The sequence below is a fragment of the Coregonus clupeaformis genome, chromosome 11, assembly GCF_020615455.1.
Source record: "Coregonus clupeaformis isolate EN_2021a chromosome 11, ASM2061545v1, whole genome shotgun sequence".
Classification (NCBI taxonomy): Eukaryota; Metazoa; Chordata; class Actinopteri; order Salmoniformes; family Salmonidae; genus Coregonus; species Coregonus clupeaformis.
In genome coordinates, this window is record NC_059202.1 from 19,240,692 (window position 1) to 19,260,574 (window position 19,883).

A 19,883-nucleotide genomic window follows, 5' to 3' on the forward strand; every position below is an offset into this window, starting at 1 on the left:
GCTAGCTGTGTCTTTTTTTCATTTAAGATCAACACAAATTATAGTTCAGTGTAATTTATGTTAATTGGGGCAGGGTTTCCCAAACTCGGTCCTGCCCCCCCCCCCTTGGGTGCACATTATTTGTTTTGCCCTAGCACTACACAGCTGATTCAAATAACCAATTCTTCATCAGGCTTTGATTATTTGTGTCAGCTGTGTAGTGCTAGGGCAAAAACCAAAATGTGCCCAGGACCGAGTTTGGCAAACCCTGCATTATGGGACAAAGGTAAAGCATCTCAGAAACTTAAAATCGGTCCCACTGAGCTTTAAACAGCCGGTGATTCAAGTTTAGCCACTCTCAGCTTTCTCCCTGTCTGTTTCTGAAAATCATCATAGCAAAATGCTGGGAACATTATTCTGTTCAAAATTAATAATCACACATTCCGACATTATCAACAGAGGGCAGTGGAAAGACACAGCAGAGTGCCCTTTACGCTTACATATACTACCAAAATATTCCTTTTTATTTTATATCCTTTTATGATCCTGCACTTTATATTATACTAAATTACTTTTGCTCAATACAAAAACATGTTACAGAAAATAATGTTTTTCTTGCATCTGCAGGCTTCGCATCTAGACAGGATGACATCCAGGTACAACTGCTCCTTCGCTGACAGCTGGGACTGCCCACAGGAGGGGATGTGTGGCAACCTGACCTCTGGCCTGAACGGCAGCGCAGGGCTGGTAGATGCATGCCTGACCCAGGAGGAGTACCTAGAGAAGTACCTGGGCCCTCTGCGCTCCTCCGTCTTCCTCCCAGTCTGCCTCACCTACCTGATCATCTTCCTTGTGGGCGCGCTTGGCAACTTGCTAACCTGCATCGGTCATTGCTCGCACAAGGTGATGCGCGTGCCCACCAACTACTACCTGTTCAGCCTTGCCGTGTCTGACCTGCTGGTGCTGCTGCTGGGCATGCCTCTGAGCTCTCACGAGATGTGGCAGAACTACCCCTTCCTCCTGGGCAAGAGCGGCTGCTACTTTAAGGTTTTCCTATTCGAGACGGTCTGTCGCCTCCATCCTCAATGTGACGCGCTCAGCGTGGAACGCTACATCGCTGTGGTGCACCCCCTGCGCGCCAAGTACCTGGTGACACACACACGCCAAACGGGTCATTATGACCGTGTGGGGGATCTCGATGCTATGTGCCGTGCCCAACACCAGCCTGCACGGCATCTTTACCCTGCAGTCGGCAGCAGGGGGCACCACCTGGAAGGAAATCCCAGAGTCAGCCATCTGTACGCTGGTCAAGCCCCGCTGGATGTACAACTTGACCATCCAGGTGACCACCTTGCTTTTCTTTATGCTTCCCATGTTGACCATCAGCGTTCTCTACCTGCTCATCGGCCTGCAGCTCAAATGTGAGAAGATGCTCCTGGTGATGGAGGCTGAGACAGGCCTGGCGTGCAACAGCTACTGCAACGTCCGCAGCCAGCAGCAGAAAGCCCGGCGTTGCCAGGTCACCAAGATGCTGTGTGAGTATTGCTGCTATCGCTTCCACTCCCGCCCCCAGCCACTCCCTCCCCCAGCCTAAATTCATTAAGGTGAGACATAGCCATTGAATAATCCATTTTGAGAAACACTTAGTCATGTGTCTGGAAATAGATTACTGACCTGTGTGCCAGACTCTAATGTGGTTATGTTTTTTTTCTCTCACTATGACATGGTCAGTCTGCCAAGTGTGACCAATCAGAAAAACAAATGGCCTGATCAGGTCAGATCTCTCACAATATTTACAGTATAGAGTATGATTTATACCTTTGTGTGTTAGTTGGTCTCAAGTTAGTTTGAATTGGGCCTAGCTCAAGACTGAGATAAGTTGCTTGAAGAACTTGAATGTGAAGTATGTATGCAACAGGTTTTTGCACAATGAATTGAGACTGATTGGAAAGTACAACTAAGTTAGTGGATACAATAGTAGAGTAACTGTACAAAGCAACTGTTCAAACATTCCCCATTGCACCTTTTTTGATAACTCCAACTGCACTTTTTTTCAACTGCAAACCCCAAGAGAATTTGATAAGATAAAAATTAATTTGTCGAAAGACAGTGGCCGTATCCTTTGTCAATATATTTGGGATTGTGTCCCTCGGGCATTGTAAAGAACAGCAAAAAGCAATGGTTGTGAAATGATCAAAGATAAAGACTCCAAGAGGGGGTAGATAAGCCTAAAGACAGCCTGACTAATATACCCAGTGTAATGCATTTGATTGATGTCTGTTCAGCGTCTTTAGAGATGTTTTTAACTGAAAATACCCAGTTCTATCCCTTATAATTTCCTTTGGCAAGTCTTTAAAGCAAAGAACCAATAAACAATATAAAGCGCATTCTGAAAGAATTCAGACCCCTTTACTTTTTCCACATTTTGTTACATTACAACCTTATTCTAAAATGTATCATTGTATTTTTTCCCCTCATCAATCTACAAACAATACCTCATAATTACAAAGCAAAAACAGGTTTTTAGAAAATTTCGAATCTATAAGAAAACCCCCCGGAAATATCACATTTACATAAGTATTTAGGCCCTTTACGCAGTACTTTGTTGAAGCACCTTTCCCCAGCCTCGAGTCTTCTTGGGTATGACGCTACAAGCTTGGCACACCTGTATTTGGGGAGTTTCTCTCATTCCTCTCTGCAGATCCTCTCAAGCTCTGTCAGGTTGGATGGGGCGCATTGCTGCACAGCTATTTTCAGGTCTCTCCAGAGATGTTAGATCAGGTTCAAGTCCGGTCTCTGGATGGGCCACTCAAGGACATTCAGAGACTTGTCCCGAAGCCACTCCTGCGTTTTCTTGGCTTTGTGCTTAGGGTCGTTGTCCTGTTGGAAGGTGAACCATTGCCCCAGTCTGAGGTCCTGAGCACTCTGGAGCAGGTTTTCATCAAGGATCTCTCTGTACTTGGCTCCGTTCATCTTTGCCTCGATCCTGACTAGTCTCCCAGTCCCTGCCGCTGAAAAACATCCCCACAGCATGATGCTGCCACCACCATGCTTCACCATATGTGCCAGGTTCCCTCCAGACGTGACACTTGGCATTCAATCTTGGTTTCATCAGACCAGAGAATCTTGTTTCTCATGGTATGAGAGTCTTTAGGTGCCTTTTGGCAAACTCAAGCTGTGCCTTTTACTGAGGAGTGGCTTCGTCTGGCCACTCTACCATAAAGGCCTGATTGGTGGAGTGCTGCAGAGATGGTTGTCCTTCTGGAAGGGTCTCCCATCTCCACAGAGGAACTCTAGAGCTCTGTCAGAGTGACCATCGGGTTCTTGGTCACCTCCCTGACCAAGGCCCTTCTCCCGATTCCCTCAGTTTGGTCGGGCGGCCAGCTCTAGGGAAGAGTCTTGGTGGTTTCAAACTTGTTCCATTTAAGAATGATGGAGGCCACCATGTTCTTGGAGACCTTCAATGCTGCAGAAATATTTTAGTACCTTTCCCCAGATCTGTGCCTCGACACAATCCAGTCTAGGAGCTCTACGGACAATTCCTTCAACCTCATGGCTTGGTTTTTGCTCTGACATGCAGGTGTGTGCCTTTCCAAATCATGTCCAATCAATTGAATTTACCACAGGTGGACCCCAATCAAGTTGTAGAAACATCTCAAGGATGATCAATGGAAAGAAGATGCACCTGAGCTCAATTTCGAGTCTCATACCAAAGGATCTGAATACTTATGTAAATAAGGTATTTTTGTGTTTATTTTCAATACATTTTCTAAATTTTCTAAAACCCTGTTTCCACTTTGTCATTATGGGGAATTGTGTGTAAATTGCTGAGGAAAAACAATTATTTAATCAATTTTAGAATAAGGCTGTAATGTAACAAAATGTGGAAAAAGCCAAGGGGTCTGAATACTTTCCGAAGGCACAGTATGTTCTTTGTTGTGGAAAATAATCACTATACTATTAAAAATCAAAGTTCTTCCAGAGTTTTTGTAGAATCAAGAATGACTTTATTACAATTTCAACAAAGCCAGGCTAATCTGCAGATTAGGCCCCCCTCTCTCTTTTTGTTCCCCATCTATATAGTCCCATTCTCATCCCTTCTAGCTCAAAACCCCTCCCTCTTCAGTTTCCCGCTCTTTATTGCTCCGCCCACTTCCTTTGTCTGTGATGGCGGCTAAATTCGACTTTCATTCAGTTCAGAATTAATAGTAATACAATCAATCAATCCCTTATCTTACAAAAACACTCACGTTTAGTTTAAACTCTGTTCAACCCCAGCTCTCACAACCTTTGTTTGAGGAGAGATGCATTAGGATTTTTTTGTGCAGTGTGAACACTCCAATGGAACTCAGACCCCTCCAGAGAGCCCCCGAAGCGAACCGAACTGAGACCATCTTGAGAGGCGGTCTGAGTTCGGTTCGCTTGAATTCCGCAGTCTGGTTCCCTTTTATAGGACAATGTGAACGCAAAGCTCCCCAGGTTCACTTGTCATTATTCCCGCTCCATTTTTACATTTACATTTAAGTCATTTAGCAGACGCTCTTATCCAGAGCGACTTACAGTTAGGTGAATACATTATTATTATTTTTTTTATACTGGCCCCCCGTGGGAATCAAACCCACAACAAAAAAAACAACGAAAAAACTAAGATTTCATGTTACAAAAGAGCAGTTTCTTCTTCCCAGGGGTGCTGAATATTTATGTGTGCATTGTGGATTAAATTAAATTAGGTGGAAAACAAAGGGTGGTTATGGTGCTCCTGGGACCGTTCCAGAAAGAACGCTGAACAAATAGGGATTTGTTTCAACTGAATAACGACCTCAGCTAAGCTAACAATGTAGTCAACACTGATACATTCATTAAGGTAATGTAAAAAGCTGTCACGAATGGGAACCCTTGACTACTCTGGCAGTGTATCCTGAATTACTGTAGATAAAAAAATTAATCGAATGCAAAATACTGTTATTGAATGAAGTCTTAAATGCAAGTTTGGAGGAAATCTCACAGCCAATTTAAATTTTTGCATACCCACAGTACAAAACAGCTACAGACTCCTCATCCATGTACCAGTCAATTCCACATCCCTCCACCATGACTCTAGTCCCTTTATTGCCATCACCTGTTCCATGACTGTGTGCGAAACAAATGAAACCAGAAACCATTTGCATTCTCACAACCATACTAGTGAACACCCAGTTGTGGCGTAGTCATGTTCGAAACAAGCCCACTCAGTAATGGCTAGTCATGTTGCAGTGAACAATGGACTTGAGTTGCTTGTTTAGCAGCCCTCTCATGCCTTACACCAGGGGTGTCAAACTCTATTCCTGGAGGCCTGTATGTCTGCTGGATTCTGTTATTTGTTTTCAATTTGTGTCCATTTAAGACACGTTATGTGAGGGCTGCATGCACTTGCGTGTCTATCCCGTATAGTCCTAATTTATCAACCTTCACACACCAGTGACATATTTAAATGTGAAGAAGTTGCCACATGTTTTTGCTTTGTTAAATGCAATGAAAATGAGATGAGGGCAAAAGAGAGCAGCAAAATCGCCAACGCTACAAACACTCCAATTCCTGCAGCAATGACGCTTCATCTAGAATCTAGAAAACCTCTGTTTACGACTGATATCGGATCTTTCAGTCTCACTCACAACCCCGATGAAAGATGCAGTGAACGCGGCCCCCTGTCTCCCATCTTTACCACCCTGACTGGAACGCTAACTACAATACAGGAGCAAGGTACGAAAAGTAACAGAGTTGGAGAATGGCTTGTCTTCAGCTAGAGAAAGGCTATGAAACTCTCAAAACAGAAAAATAACTATGGAAAGAGAGAGTGGACATGGCCGAGAATTACTCTCACCACTCAAACATAAGGATAATTGCAAATATACCAGAAAAATCAGAAGGACCGATATCCAGTTAAGTTTATCACCGGGTTTTTCTAGGAGGTCCTGGGTAAAGAATTCTTCGACACTCCTTGGCCTTGAACGGGCTCACCGCCCAGGCCGTGAATTCACTGCAGCAGGCAGAGAGAACTCCAAATCACGGCCCTTCATCGTGCGTTTTCCATTACTTTCAAGATAAGGAGCGCTTCATGCAGAAAGGGAGATAGCGTATACAATACCGAGGGGAAAAGGTGCGCTTCATGCAGAAAGGGAGAGAGTGTATACAATACCGAGGGGAAAAGGTGCGCCTCATGCAGAAAGGGAGATAGCGTATACAATACCGAGGGGAAAAGGTGCGCTTCTACTCTGATCTGAGCTTGAGTGTGTCAAATAAATCACAGCTTTACAAGAGGCATTAAAGTTAGGACTGACCATTCCTGCCCAGCTGTTTGTGGAGTACGAGGGGGAAAACACACTCCTTCAACTCCACAGCAGACGCCCAGAGCTTCATTGACCACCAGCTCAAGCCAGTGTGATCGTAAGTCTTCGTAGTGCTGGGTATGGCCAACAGCTTATAACCTTCGGTAGCCTAATGAACGTGAACAATTCACAAACTTGAAAAGGCCTATGAATATATACACAATGTACAAAAAAAGTATGTGGAAACAACCTTCAAATTAGTGGATTCGGCTACTTCAGACACACCCGTTGCTGACAGGTGTATAAAATTGAGCACACAGCCATGCAATCTCCATAGGAAAAACATTGGCAGTAGCCTAATCGCCCAACATCAGTGACCGACCTCACTAATGCTCTTGTGGCTGAATGGAAGCAAGTCCCCACAGCAATGTTTCAAAATCTAGTGGAAAGCCTTCCCAGAAGAGTGGAGGCTGTTATAGCAGCAAAGGTGGGGACCAACTCCATATTAATGCCCATGATTTTGGAATGAGATGTTCGATTAGCAGGTGTCCACATACTTTTGGTCATGTAGTGTAGTTTAAAAAACCTACCTACTGACTGCTCTTATCCTAGTCAAAAAATCCTATAGGATTCCAATAAAAAAACATCCTATAGATGATCCTATCACAGTTTGGAACTTATCGTATAGGATTCTATCCTATAGGATAAAATCCTATAGGATAGGTTCCAAAATCTGATAGGATTTTTCTATTTGATTCTTGTATTGGAATCCTATAGGATCTTATAGGATAAAATCCTATAGGATAGACTACCTTAGGAGTCTGATAGGACTGGTTCCAAAATCTGATAGGATTTTTCTGTTGGTCATAATGTAAATTAACTTGCATCCTTGAATCACTCCCATATTTTTGATGGTGTGTTGAAGAGGTTGAGGACCTCAGGGAATTATCACTGGTGTGAGTAGGCAAAGATATGGAGACACACGGGAGAGAGGCTGTACCTCAGTTTACTGCTCTTTAATCTTGATTGCAGTTTAACATAAATGTTCAGGTTTCTGTGCGATATTTATCTGTGAGATTGTCCAATAAAGCTGTATTTATCCAATTGTAGTGTCCATACACTGTGGTCTGAAATAACAATGAACAGAATACTATCAATACAATGGCTTGAAAGGTTACAGTGAGGGAAAAAAGTATTTGATCCCCTGCTGATTTTGTATGTTTGCCCACTGACAAAGAAATGATCAGTCTATAATTGTAATGGTAGGTTTATTTGAACAGTGAGAGACAGAATAACAACAAACAAATCCAGAAAAACGCATGTCAAAAATGTTATAAATTGATTTGCATTTTAATGAGGGAAATAAGTATTTGACCCCTCTCAATCAGAAAGATTTCTGGCTCCCAGGTGTCTCTTATACAGGTAATCGAGCTGAGATTAGGAGCACACTCTTAAAGGGAGTGCTCCTAATCTCAGCCTGTTACCTGTATAGAAGACACCTGTCCACAGAAGCAATCAATCAATCAGATTCCAAACTCTCCACCATGGCCAAGACCAAAGAGCTCTCCAAGGATGTCAGGGACAAGATTGTAGACCTACACAAGGCTGGAATGGGCTACAAGACCATCGCCAAGCAGCTTGGTGAGAAGGTGACAACAGTTGGTGCGATTATTCGCAAATGGAAGAAACACAAAAGACTGTCAATCTCCCTCGGCCTGGGGCTCCATGCAAAATCTCACCTCGTGGAGGTGCAATGATCATGAGAATGGTGAGGAATCAGCCCAGAACTCGGGGGGGAGAATGGGTGGATGTCGAGTGAGAGGGGAGAGGGGGTAGGTGGGAATGTGGAGGGGAACGGATGGCTGTCGAGGGAGAGGAGAGAGGGGAGAGGGGAACGTGGAGGGGAACGGGTGGCTGTCGAGGGAGAGGGGAGAGGGGAGAGGGGGGAACGTGGAGGGGAACGGGTGGCTGTCGAGGGAGAGGGGAGAGGGGGTAGGTGGGAATGTGGAGGGGAACGGATGGCTGTCGAGGGAGAGGAGAGAGGGGAGAACGTGGAGGGGAATGGGTGGATGTTGAGGGAGAGATGAGAGGGGGTAGGGGGGAAACGTGGAGTGGAATGGGTGGATGTTGAGGGAGAGATGAGAGGGGAGAGGGGGAACGTGGAGGGGAATGGGTGTCTGTCGAGGGAGAGGAGAGAGGGGAGAGGGGGGAACGTGGAGGGGAACGGGTGGATGTCGAGTGAGAGGGGAGAGGGGGTAGGTAGGAATGTGGAGGGGAACGGGTGGCTGTCGAGGGAGAGATGAGAGAGGGTAGGTGGGAATGTGGGAATGTGGAGGGGAACGGGTGGATGTCGAGAGGAGAGGGGGGAACGTGGAGGGAACGGGTGGATGTCGAGTGAGAGGGGAGAGGGGGTAGGTAGGAATGTGGAGGGGAACGGGTGGCTGTCGAGGGAGAGATGAGAGGGGGTAGGTGGGAATGTGGGAATGTGGATGGGAACGGGTGGATGTCGAGGGGAGAGGGGGGAACGTGGAGGGGAAGGGGTGGATGTCGAGGGGAGAGGGAGAGGGGGGAATATGGAGGGGAACGGGTGGATGTCGAGGGAGAGGGGAGAGGGGGTAGGGTTGGAATGTGGAGGGGAACGGGTGGATGTCGAGGAGAGGGGGTAGGGGGAACGGGAGGGGAATGGGTGGATGTCGAGGGGAGAGGGGAGAGTCGGGAACGTGGAGGGGAACGGGTGGATGTCGAGGGAGAAGGGAGAGGGGGTAGGTAGGAATGTGGAGGGGAACGGGTGGATGTCGAGGGGAGAGGGGAGAGGGGGGGAACGTGGAGGGGAAACGGGTGGATGTCGAGGGAGAGGGGAGAGGGGGTAGGTGGGAGTGTGGAGGGAACGGGTGGATGTCGAGGGAGAGGGGGAGAGGGGTTGGGGGAATGTGGAGGGGAACGGGTGGATGTCGAGGGAGAGGGGAGAGGGGGTAGGGGGGAACGTGGAGGGGAATGGGTGGATGTTGAGGGGGAAGGGAGGGATATGGACACAAGGTGTAAAAAATAAAAAAGATCACTATCTATTAGTGGTGTTTTAAATACTAACACTCTGCCATAAAAGACTAACCAGTTTTTTTCTCTCTTTCCTTTCATGTTAAGTCATCTTAGAAAACAAAATCAGTCAGTATAGAACTATTTACATTGACATTATACATTGTTTCTATATCTATTTTGAAGCAGCTCTTCTGCATACCTCAGTGACCTTTGTATGACCTTGTGATCAAATACAAATTATATTAAAAATATATATTTTTCAAAAAACACCTAGAAGACAACCAGGAGTTCCTAACTAAATAATTACCTTAACTGACCAATCAATCACAAGGGAGGAGTAAAAACCCAGCTGACACTTGGTCCTCCAGGAATTGAGTTTGACACCGTTGCCTTACACATACAGCCACAGTATCTCGTCAACGAATGGGTATTATTTGGCGGCAGGTAGCCAAGAGCATTGGGCAAGTACCCGAAAGGTCGCTGGTTTGAATCCCTGAGCCGTTTTGCCGTTCTACCCTTGAGCAAGGCAGTTAACCTCCAACAACAATTGCCCACCGCACCTCATTCAGAGGATTGGGTTAAATGAGGAAGACACATTTCGGTTGAATGCATTCAGTTGTGCAACTAAGTAGGTATCCCCCTTTCCCCAGTTTGAATCCCGGGTCTGAAGGGAAAAATCTGTCATGAAGTCAGCTGGCAATCAAAGAGTTGCTGGTATCAAATCCGAGATGCCATTGCCTGCCGTTGTGCCCTTGTCCAAATGATGGCGCTGGAGAAGATGGCTGCCGTTTTACAGCCCTCTAACCAATTGTACTATTATGTGTGTTTTTTCGCGTTATTTATTCTGTACATAATGTTTCTGCCATCGTCTCTTATAACCAAAAAGAGCTTCTGGATATCAGGACAGCGATTACTCACCTCGTATTGGACGAAGATTTTTCTTCAACGAGGCGGCGCAAAGCGATATCCTACAGACACCCGACAAGGCCCAAATCCCGTTATTCGCAGGAGAAAGAGAGCGGCGATATCGTGGACGTAGGTCGGGGTGCCTCGTAGGGATCCAACGGCGAGCGAGTAAACTGCCTCTTCCATCAATCCTATTAGCCAATCTTCAATCATTGGAAAATAAATTAGATGACATACGATTACGCTTATCCTACCAATGGGACATTAAAAACTGTACTATCTTATGTTCACCAGTCGTGGCTGAACGATGACATGGACAACATACAGCTACATCGGCAGGATAGAACGGCTGACTCCGGTAAGACAAGGGTGGCGGTCTGTGTATATTTGTAAACAACAGCTGGTGCACAAAATCAAATACTAAGGAAGTCTCGAGGTTTTGCTCACCTGAGGTAGAGTACCTTATGATAAGCTGTAGACCACACTATTTACCGAGAGTTTTCATCTATATTTTTCATAGCTGTCTATTTACCACCACAAACCAATGCTGGCATTAAGACCGCACACAATGAGCTGTATAAGGCCATAACTAAACAGGAAAACGCTCATCCAGAGGCAGCGCTCCTAATGGCCGGGACTTTAATGCAGGGAAACTTAAACCGCTCTACCTAATTTCTACCAGCATGTTAAATGTGCAACCAGAGGAAAAAAAAACTCTAGACCACCTTTACTCCACACACAGAGACGCATTCAAAGCTCTCCCTCGCCCTCCATTTGGCAAATCTGACCATAACTCTATCCTCCTGATTCCTGCTTATAAGCAAAAACTAAAGCAGGAAGCACCAGTGACTAGGTTAATAAAAAAGTGGTCAAATGAAGCAGATGCTAAACTACAGGACTATTTTGCTAGCACAGACTGGAACATGTTCCGGGATTCTTCAGATAGCATTGAGGAGTACACCACATCAGTCACTGGCTTCATCAATAAGTGCATCGATGACGTCGTCCCCACAGTGACCGTACGTACCTACCCCAACTAGAAGCCATGGATTACAGAAAACGTCCTCACTGAGCTAAAGGGTAGAGCTGCCGCTTTCAAGGAACGGGACTCTAACCCGGACGCTTATAAGAAATCCCGCTATGCCCTCCGACGAACCATCAAACAGGCAAAGAGTCAATACAGGACTAAGATTTAATCGTACTCACACCGGCTCTGACGCCGTCAGATGTGGCAGGGCTTGGACAACTACCACAGACTACAAAGGGAAGCACAGCCGCGAGCTGCCCAGTGACACAAGCCTACCAGACAAGCTAACCCACTTCTATGCTCGCTTCGAGGCAAGCAACACTGAAGCATGCATGAGAGCACCAGCTGTTCCGGATGACTATGAGATCACACTCTCCGTAGCCGATGTGAGTAAGACTTTTAAGCAGGTCAACATTCACAAGGCCGCAGGGCCAGACGGATTACCAGGACGTGTACTCAGAGCATGTGCTGACCAACTGGCAAGTGTCTTCACCAACATTCTCAACATGTCCCTGACTGAGTCTGTAATACCAACATGTTTCAAGCAGACCACCATAGTCCCCGTGCCCAAGGACACTAAGATAACCTGCCTAAATGACTACCTACCCGTAGCACTGACGTCTGTAGCCATGAAGTGCTTTGAAAGGCTGGTCATGGCTCACATCAACAGCATTATCCCAGAAACCCTAGACCCACTCCAATTTGCATACTGCCCCAACAGATCCACAGATGATGCAATCTCTATTGCACTCCACACTACCCTTTTCCACCTGGACAAGAGGAACACCTACGTGAGAATGCTATTAATTGACTACAGCTCAGCATTCAACACCATAGTGCCCTCAAAGCTCATCACTAAGCTAAGTATCCTGGGTCTAAACACCTCCCTCTGCAACTGGATCCTGGACTTCCTGACGGGCCGCCCCCAGGTGGTAAGGGTAGGTAACAACACATCTGCCACGCTGATCCTCAATACGGGGGCCCCTCAGGGGTGCGTGCTCAGTCCCCTCCTGTACTCCCTGTTCACCCATGGCTGCATGGCCAGGCACGACTCCAACACCATCAATAAGTTTGCAGACGACACAACAGTGGTAGGCCTGATCACCAACAACGATGAGACAGCCTATAGGGAGGAGGTCAGAGACCTGGCAGTGTGGTGCCAGGATAACAACCTCTCCCTCAACGTGACCAAGACAAAGGAGATGATTGTGAACTACAGGAAAAAAAAGAGGACTGAGCACGCCCCCATTCTCATCGACGGGGCTGTAGTGGAGCAGGTTGAGAGCTTCAAGTTCCTTGGTGTCCACATCAACAACGAACTATCATGGTCCAAACACACCAAGACATTCGTGAAGAGGGCACGACAAAGCCTATTCCCCCTCAGGAGACTGAAAAGATTTGGCATGGGTCCTCAGATCCTCAAAAAGTTCTACAGCTGCACCATCGAGAGCATCCTGACTGGTTGCATCACCGCCTGGTATGGCAACTGCTCGGCCTCTGACCGCAAGGCACTACAGAGGGTAGTGCGTATGGCCCAGTACATCACTGGGGCCAAGCTTCCTGCCATCCAGGACCTCTATACTAGGCGGTGTCAGAGGAAGGCCCTCAAAATTGTCAAAGACTCCAGCCACCCTAGTCATAGACTGTTCTCTCTGCTACCGCACGGCAAAGCGGTACCGGAGCGCCAAGTCTAGTTCCAAAAGGCTTCTCAACAGCTTCTACCCCAAACCTATAAGACTCCTGAACAGCTAATCATGGCTACCCGGACTATTTGCACCCCAACCCCATCTTTTTACGCTGCTGCTACTCTATTAATTATTTATGCATAGTCACTTTAACTCTACCCACATGTACATATTACCTCAACTACCTCAACTAGCCGGTGCCCCCGCACATTGACTCTGCACCGGTACCCCCCTGTATATAGCCTCCCTACTGTTGTTTTATTTTACTTTTTTATTAAGAAATAAATGCATTGTTGGTTAAGGGCTGTAAGTAAGCATAAGTACACCTGTTGTATTCGGCGCATGTGGCAAATAAAATGTGATTTGATTTGATTTGAGCAAGTCACTTAACCCCCCACAACAGATATACTGAAATACTGGAACCGGCGCGCAACGATCATACCACGCTCAAGTTGTCGCTTGGTGTCACTCGTTTTGCCCATTCTAACGTTCAATCGAACAGTAACGGAATGCCTCGATGCCTGTCTGCCTTCTTTATATAGCCAGCCACGGCCACGTGACTCACTGTAGGATCACTTGGTGGAGTACCTAATAAACTGACCACTGAGTGTACACAGTATGTAAGAAGGGTACTAACTGTGATATGAACTGGGGTACAATGACCTTACAGGGTCCAGCCCAGTGACAAGCGGTTGTACCCCCTTTAAGAACAAGTCTAAACCTTTATTTCTAAGAGTGTTTGTTATAATTTCACTCCATTTACCTCTATTGTGATATAGGCTATCCCTCTGATTTTAATACTCTACCGTATAAGCTCTGGGGTCCTTGGGTGTAAGTCTGCCTCAGATAGATCGTTATAATTTAGCTGTGTATTTTCAGGGCTTCACCCAGACTCCCTACGTGGTATTTCGTGCATAAATCCATCGAGAGTGGACATTCTCAGAAATAATCACTGAGACACTCTGTGCTTCTCAATACCATAAATCACACTGAGGTAAAGTCAGTAATAGCATAACCTGAGTTAAAAAAGACTCATGTTCACATAGATCACCCATTATTTTTGCTAGATATTGCTGCACTGTTTGAGCTATTTATATATATATATATATTTTTTTTTTCACCTTTATTTAACCAGGTAAACCAGTTGAGAACAAGTTCTCATTTACAACTGCGACTTGGCCAAGATAAAGCAAAGCAGTGCGATAAAAACAACAACACAGAGTTACATATGGGGTAAAACAAAACAAAGTCAAAAATACAACAGAAATACATATATTATTATTATTAGTCATTTAGCAGACGCTCTTATCCAGAGCGACTTACAGGAGCAATTAGGGCTAAGTGCCTTGCTCAAGGGCACATCGACAGATTTTTCACCTAGTCGGCTCGGGGATTAGAACCAGCGACCTTTCGGTTACTGGCACAACCGCTCTTAACCACTAAGCTACCTGCCGCCCTGGTCATCCCCAATATATATACAGTGTGTGCAAATGTAGCAAGTTATGGAGGTAAGGCAAGAAATAGGCTATAGTGCAAAATAATTACAATTAGTATTAACACTGGAATGATAGATGTGCAAGAGATGATGTGCAAATAGAGATACTGGGGTACAAATGAGCAAAATAAATAACAATATAGGGATGAGGTAGTTGGGCGGGCTAATTTCAGATGGGCTGTGTACAGGTGCAGTGATCGGTAAGGTGCTCTGACAACTGATGCTTAAAGTTAGTGAGGGAGATAAGTGTCTCCAGCTTCAGAGATTTTTGCAATTTGTTCCAGTCATTGGCAGCAGAGAACTGGAAGGAATTGCGGCCAAAGGAGGTGTTGGTTTTGGGGATGACCAGTGAGATATACCTGCCGGGGTAGTGGTAGCCAGGTGGAAAGCATGGCCAGCCGTAGCAAAATGCTTGTTGAAATTCTCGATTTTTGTAGATTTATCGGTGGTGATAGTGTTTCTTAGCCTCAGTGCAGTGGGCAGCTGGGAGGAAGTGCTCTTATTTTCCATGGACTTCACAGTGTTCCAAAACTTTTTGGAGTTAGTGCTACAGGATGCAAATTTCTGTTTGAAAAAGTTAGCCTTTGCTTTCCTAACTGCTTGTGTATATTGGTTCCTAACTTCCCTGAAAAGTTGCATATCGCGGGGGCTATTTGATGCTAATGCAGTACGCCACAGGATGTTTTTGTGCTGGTCAAGGGCAGTCAAGTCTGAGGAGAACCAGGGGCTATATCTGTTCTTAGTTCTGTATTTTTGAATGGGGCATGTTTATTTAAGATTGAGAGGAAATTACTTTTAAAGAACAACCGGCATCCTCTACTGACGGAATGAGATCTATATCCATCCAGGATACCTGGGCCAGGTCAATTAGGAAGGCCTGCTCGCTGAAGTGTTTTTGGGAAGCGTTTGACAGTGATGAGGGGTGGTCGTTTGACCGCGGACCCGTTACGGACGCAGGCAATAAGGCAGTGATCGCTGAGATCCTGGTTGAAGACAGCGGAGGTGTATTTAGAGGGTAAGTTAGTCAGGATGATATCTATGAGGGTACCCATGTTTACGGATTTAGGGTTGTACCTGGTAGGTTCGTTGATAATTTGTGTGAGATTGAGGGCATCTAGTTTAGATTGTAGGATGGCCGGGGTGTTAAGCATATCCCAATTTAGGTCACCAAGCAGTACGAACTCTGAGGATAGATGGGGGCAATCAATTCACATATGGTGTCCAGGGCACAGCTGGGGCTGAGGGGGGTCTGTAGCAAGCGGCAACAGTGAGAGATTTATTTCTGGAAAGGTGGATTTTTAGAAGTAGAAGCTCAAACTGTTTGGGCACAGACCTGGATAGTATGATAGAGCTCTGCAGGCTATCTCTACAGTAGATTGCAACTCCACCCCCTTTGGCAGTTCTATCTTGACGGAAAATGTTATAGTTGGGGATGGAAATTTCAGAATTTTTGGTGGCCTTCCTAAGCCAGGATTCAGACACTGCTAGAACATCAGGGTTGGCGGAGTGTGCTAACGCAGTGAATAACTCAAACTTAGGAAGGAGGCTTCTGATATTTACGTGCAGAAAACCAAGACTTTTACGGTTACAGAAGTCAACAAATGATAGCTCCTGGGGAGTAGGAGTGATACTGGGGGCTGCAGGGCCTGGGTTAGCCTCTACATCACCAGAGGAACAGAGGAGGACTAGAATAAGGATACGACTAAAGGCTTTAAGAACTGGTCTTCTAGTGCGTTGGGTACATAGAATAAAGGGGGCAGTTCTCCGGGCGTTGTAGAAAAGATTCAGGGCATTATGTACAGAAAAGGATGTGGAAGGATATGAGTACAGTTCAGGTAACCCTAAGCGTTGGGTAACAATGAAAGAGATAGCGTCACTGGAGGCACCGATTGAGCCGGTCTCGGCGTGTATGGGGGGTGGAACAAAGGAACTATTTGAGGCAGTTTGAGAGGGACTAGGGGTTCTACAGTGAAATTGTATGATAAGAACTAACCCAAACAGCAATAGGCAAGGCATAATTGACATGGGAGAGAGGCATAAAGCAGTCACAGGTGTTATTAGAGAGAGCTAAGACAACAACTGGAAATAGCGATAACGTTTGGGCTAGGCTAAACAGAATAAACAGGACAGGGTGCCGTGTAAAGGAACAGTCCAGCAGGCATCAGCTGTGCAGCTGAGTGATCATAAGGTCCAGTGAACAGCAATATGTGAGTCCGAGAGCAGTTCAAATTGGTGCTTCAGCACAGCTAGCAGGGAGCACAGTTGTAGTTTGCGTGTCCTAGCGGGCCGGGGCTGGCAGATGGATCTTCGTGGTCGTCGCAACGGGAAGCCTGTTGAAACCACATCAGAATATTTAGTCGGCAGACCAGTCGTGTTGGATCGGCGGGGCTCAGTGTCAACACTAGGAGGTCCCGTCCGGTTGACAGAGAGGTAGATAGCCTGGAGATGGGCCTGAGGCTAGCTCAAGGCGAACTGGTGCTTGCTATAGGGCAATGGTAATCAGCCAACAACAGGTTGCAGCTAGCTAGCTGGTTGCGATGATCCGGCGCTAGGGTCCAGTGATTCCGGCAGAAAGTCCAATAAGTTCTGGGTCGATAGCACGCTGGGTCGATAGCACGCTGTGCAGACTGGCCGACGAATTGTCCAGGTTAGAGCTAGAGCTGGCTGGTGGATAGTGTAGGCCACGGACAGTGGTGAAGACGCTAACGGTGACTAATAACAGGTAGCCATTCAGTTGCAGCTACACAATTTTCAGCTTACGGTTCTTGATGAAAGTTATAAAGAAATAGTAGAATTCTTTCCACGTTGGGTGAGGCGGGTTACAGGAGAGTATATTTAGTTAAAGAATGAAAAGTAAAAATTGAGAAATATATACAAAATAGACAAAAAAAACAAGAAACGGGATATTTACACAGGGACAATGAATAAAAGCGACCGCACTGCTACGCCATCTTGGAACAATGAACAAGCATTTTCGCTGCACCTGTGATAACATCGGCAAATCTGTGTACTCAACCAATAAACTTTTATTTGATTTGAGAGCTTTGGTGCAACTAGTTTAATAACCCTGTGGATTTAATCAGGAGCCTGTAATCCCTCTAGATGCCATATTTTTGTTGTCCTTGCCAATGCTATGATACCAAATTATTTTTCAAAAATTGATGGAGTAATAACCATTAAATCATATTTGATCGGGGTCCATCTTGGGGTAAATGATTTATTTTTATTTGTGTTTACTTTAGATGCCTGCATATAGGCACAGCATCCAGGGATTTCACTTTAATGTCAGACTTCAGTGTGTGTGAACCTGGATAAGCCCAGAAGCTTTGTTGGTAAATACTTCAAGATTGGTTAGGGAATGGAAGCAGATGGTCTCTTTACTGCAACTCAAACACAGTAATGGGACACATAAGATTGTCACACGCAGGAGAATAGACACATTACAGAGAGTCTTCTGGCTTTTGTTTCAACTCAACACAAATTAGAAGTAAAAATCCTACACTGCTGTACCTTCAGTTTAGGAGGTGTCATTTGCCAACTCACAACATTAATGACCCAATATTTTATGAATAAGAGATGTGATTTACAACCTAATGGGAGTTGAATTGTGGGATAATAATTAGTGTTGACATACATGTTATACAGGGAAACAATGTCAAGAAACATTTAGATCAAGTAGGCCCCCCGTGTAGCTCAGTTGGTAGAGCATGGCGCTCGCAACACCAGGGTTGTTCAATACCCACGGGGCGCCAGGGGGGCCAGTATGAAAATGTATGCACTCACTAACTGTAAGTCGCTCTGGATAAGAGCGTCTGCTAAATGACTAAAATGTAAGATGTAAAGTATGCATGGCTACAATTATATTTCAGATAGTCAATCAAGGCTAGGAAGTTAATTATCTCTCAACCACATTTCGAGAAGCCCCTCAGGTCCCAATCCAAACCAGAACAGAGAGTTCTGTTACCATATATAATCCTGTTGGTATAGAGAATATAAAGAAAGTCTCACTCAGGTTAAAGCAGTAGAGGCTGTTGTTGATAGCTTTCCACTTATTCTGCTCCAGACATTACCACGTGCCCGTCCTCCCCAATTAAGGTGCCACCAACCTCCTGTGGGTTAAACATAGGCTACCGTGACAAACTCATTCGCCCTCTCTCTCTCTCTCTCTCTCTCTCTGCATGCAGTTGTTCTGGTGGTGGTTTTCGGGATCTGTTGGGCTCCGTTCCACACCGACAGACTCATGTGGAGCTTCATCGACGAGTGGACCAGCATCCAGCTGGAGGTCTACAAGTACGTCCACATCATCTCCGGGGTATTCTTCTACCTCAGCTCGGCCGTCAACCCCATCCTCTACAACCTCATGTCCACCCGCTTCCGAGAGATGTTCAAGGAAGTGATGTGTCATCGGCCACGGCACCCCGTGCCCAGGAAGCAGTCACTCAGTGTTACCCGGGTAACGCTCCGCAGCATTCTCAGTGAGGCCGCGCCCATTAATGGCATTACAGGCCTACACGAAGACAAGGAGCATGAGACCACCTTTCCTTGAAAGGACTTCCTAGGAGAGGAGGGAGCTGAATACATGAACCTGATCAGATGGATGATGATTCTGGGATGATTGAGATGTATTGTTATAAGGGATTTTAAGGATCTAAGGATGCGCTTATCCAATCTATGTTATTGCAAGCTTTGGTCACCAAACCACAGTAGAATTCGCCTGTCACTAAACTCCCTAAACACAAGAAAACAAAACAAATTAAAACCTGATGCTTTGACGTATTATTTGAGCAATTCTACGTAAAAAAAATATATATCTCAGGAGGTACAGACAAATCTATAATTCTCATCTAGAAGACCTGCCAGATTCTGCATCACTGCTTTTGCACACCTATTTAGCAGTTCATGTTCAACAGCACAACATTTTGGAGATCCAGTCCCAAAGAGATGGCTAAAAGCTGTCTTTCCTTTTACAGCTCAGATTGAAAACAGGCAGAGATGCCCTGTCAAAGCTCCTTCAAAAGATGTTGTCCAACGTGGTTGTTTGGCGAATGTATATAGCTCTCAAAACACCGAGTGGTTTATAATGGTGCAAAGGATTTGCAGTACGTACTAAATAGAACTTGAGATGGGCAGCTCTCTGAGCATTAGAATACAGATCTGGGCATTAAAAAGTTTACCTGTACTGGAGCACAGTAAAAAACAACGTCTTCAAAATTGATGTAGCTGCACCGTCAGCTGCATATTTCAGAAATGTATTTCATTGGTCGTTGGACTTGGCGCCTCCATTCAAGAGAGTCTGTCTCATTATTAACAAGATGCTGCAGATTGGCATTTTTGAAAAAGTAGCTTTTACATTTCCAGCACTGTATGTCTCCATCACCAATCTGGTGAATGATGTCTGATGATCTGTTTCATTGATGTAAAACTTACAATTATGATGGTGACTATGTACA

At 45.6% G+C, this 19,883-nt stretch overlaps 1 pseudogene; it reads left to right on the forward strand.

The window, feature by feature from the left end:
• Positions 1-624: 624 nt before the first annotated feature.
• On the forward strand, positions 625-19,579 carry LOC121577242 (annotated as a pseudogene).
• Positions 19,580-19,883: the final 304 nt, after the last annotated feature.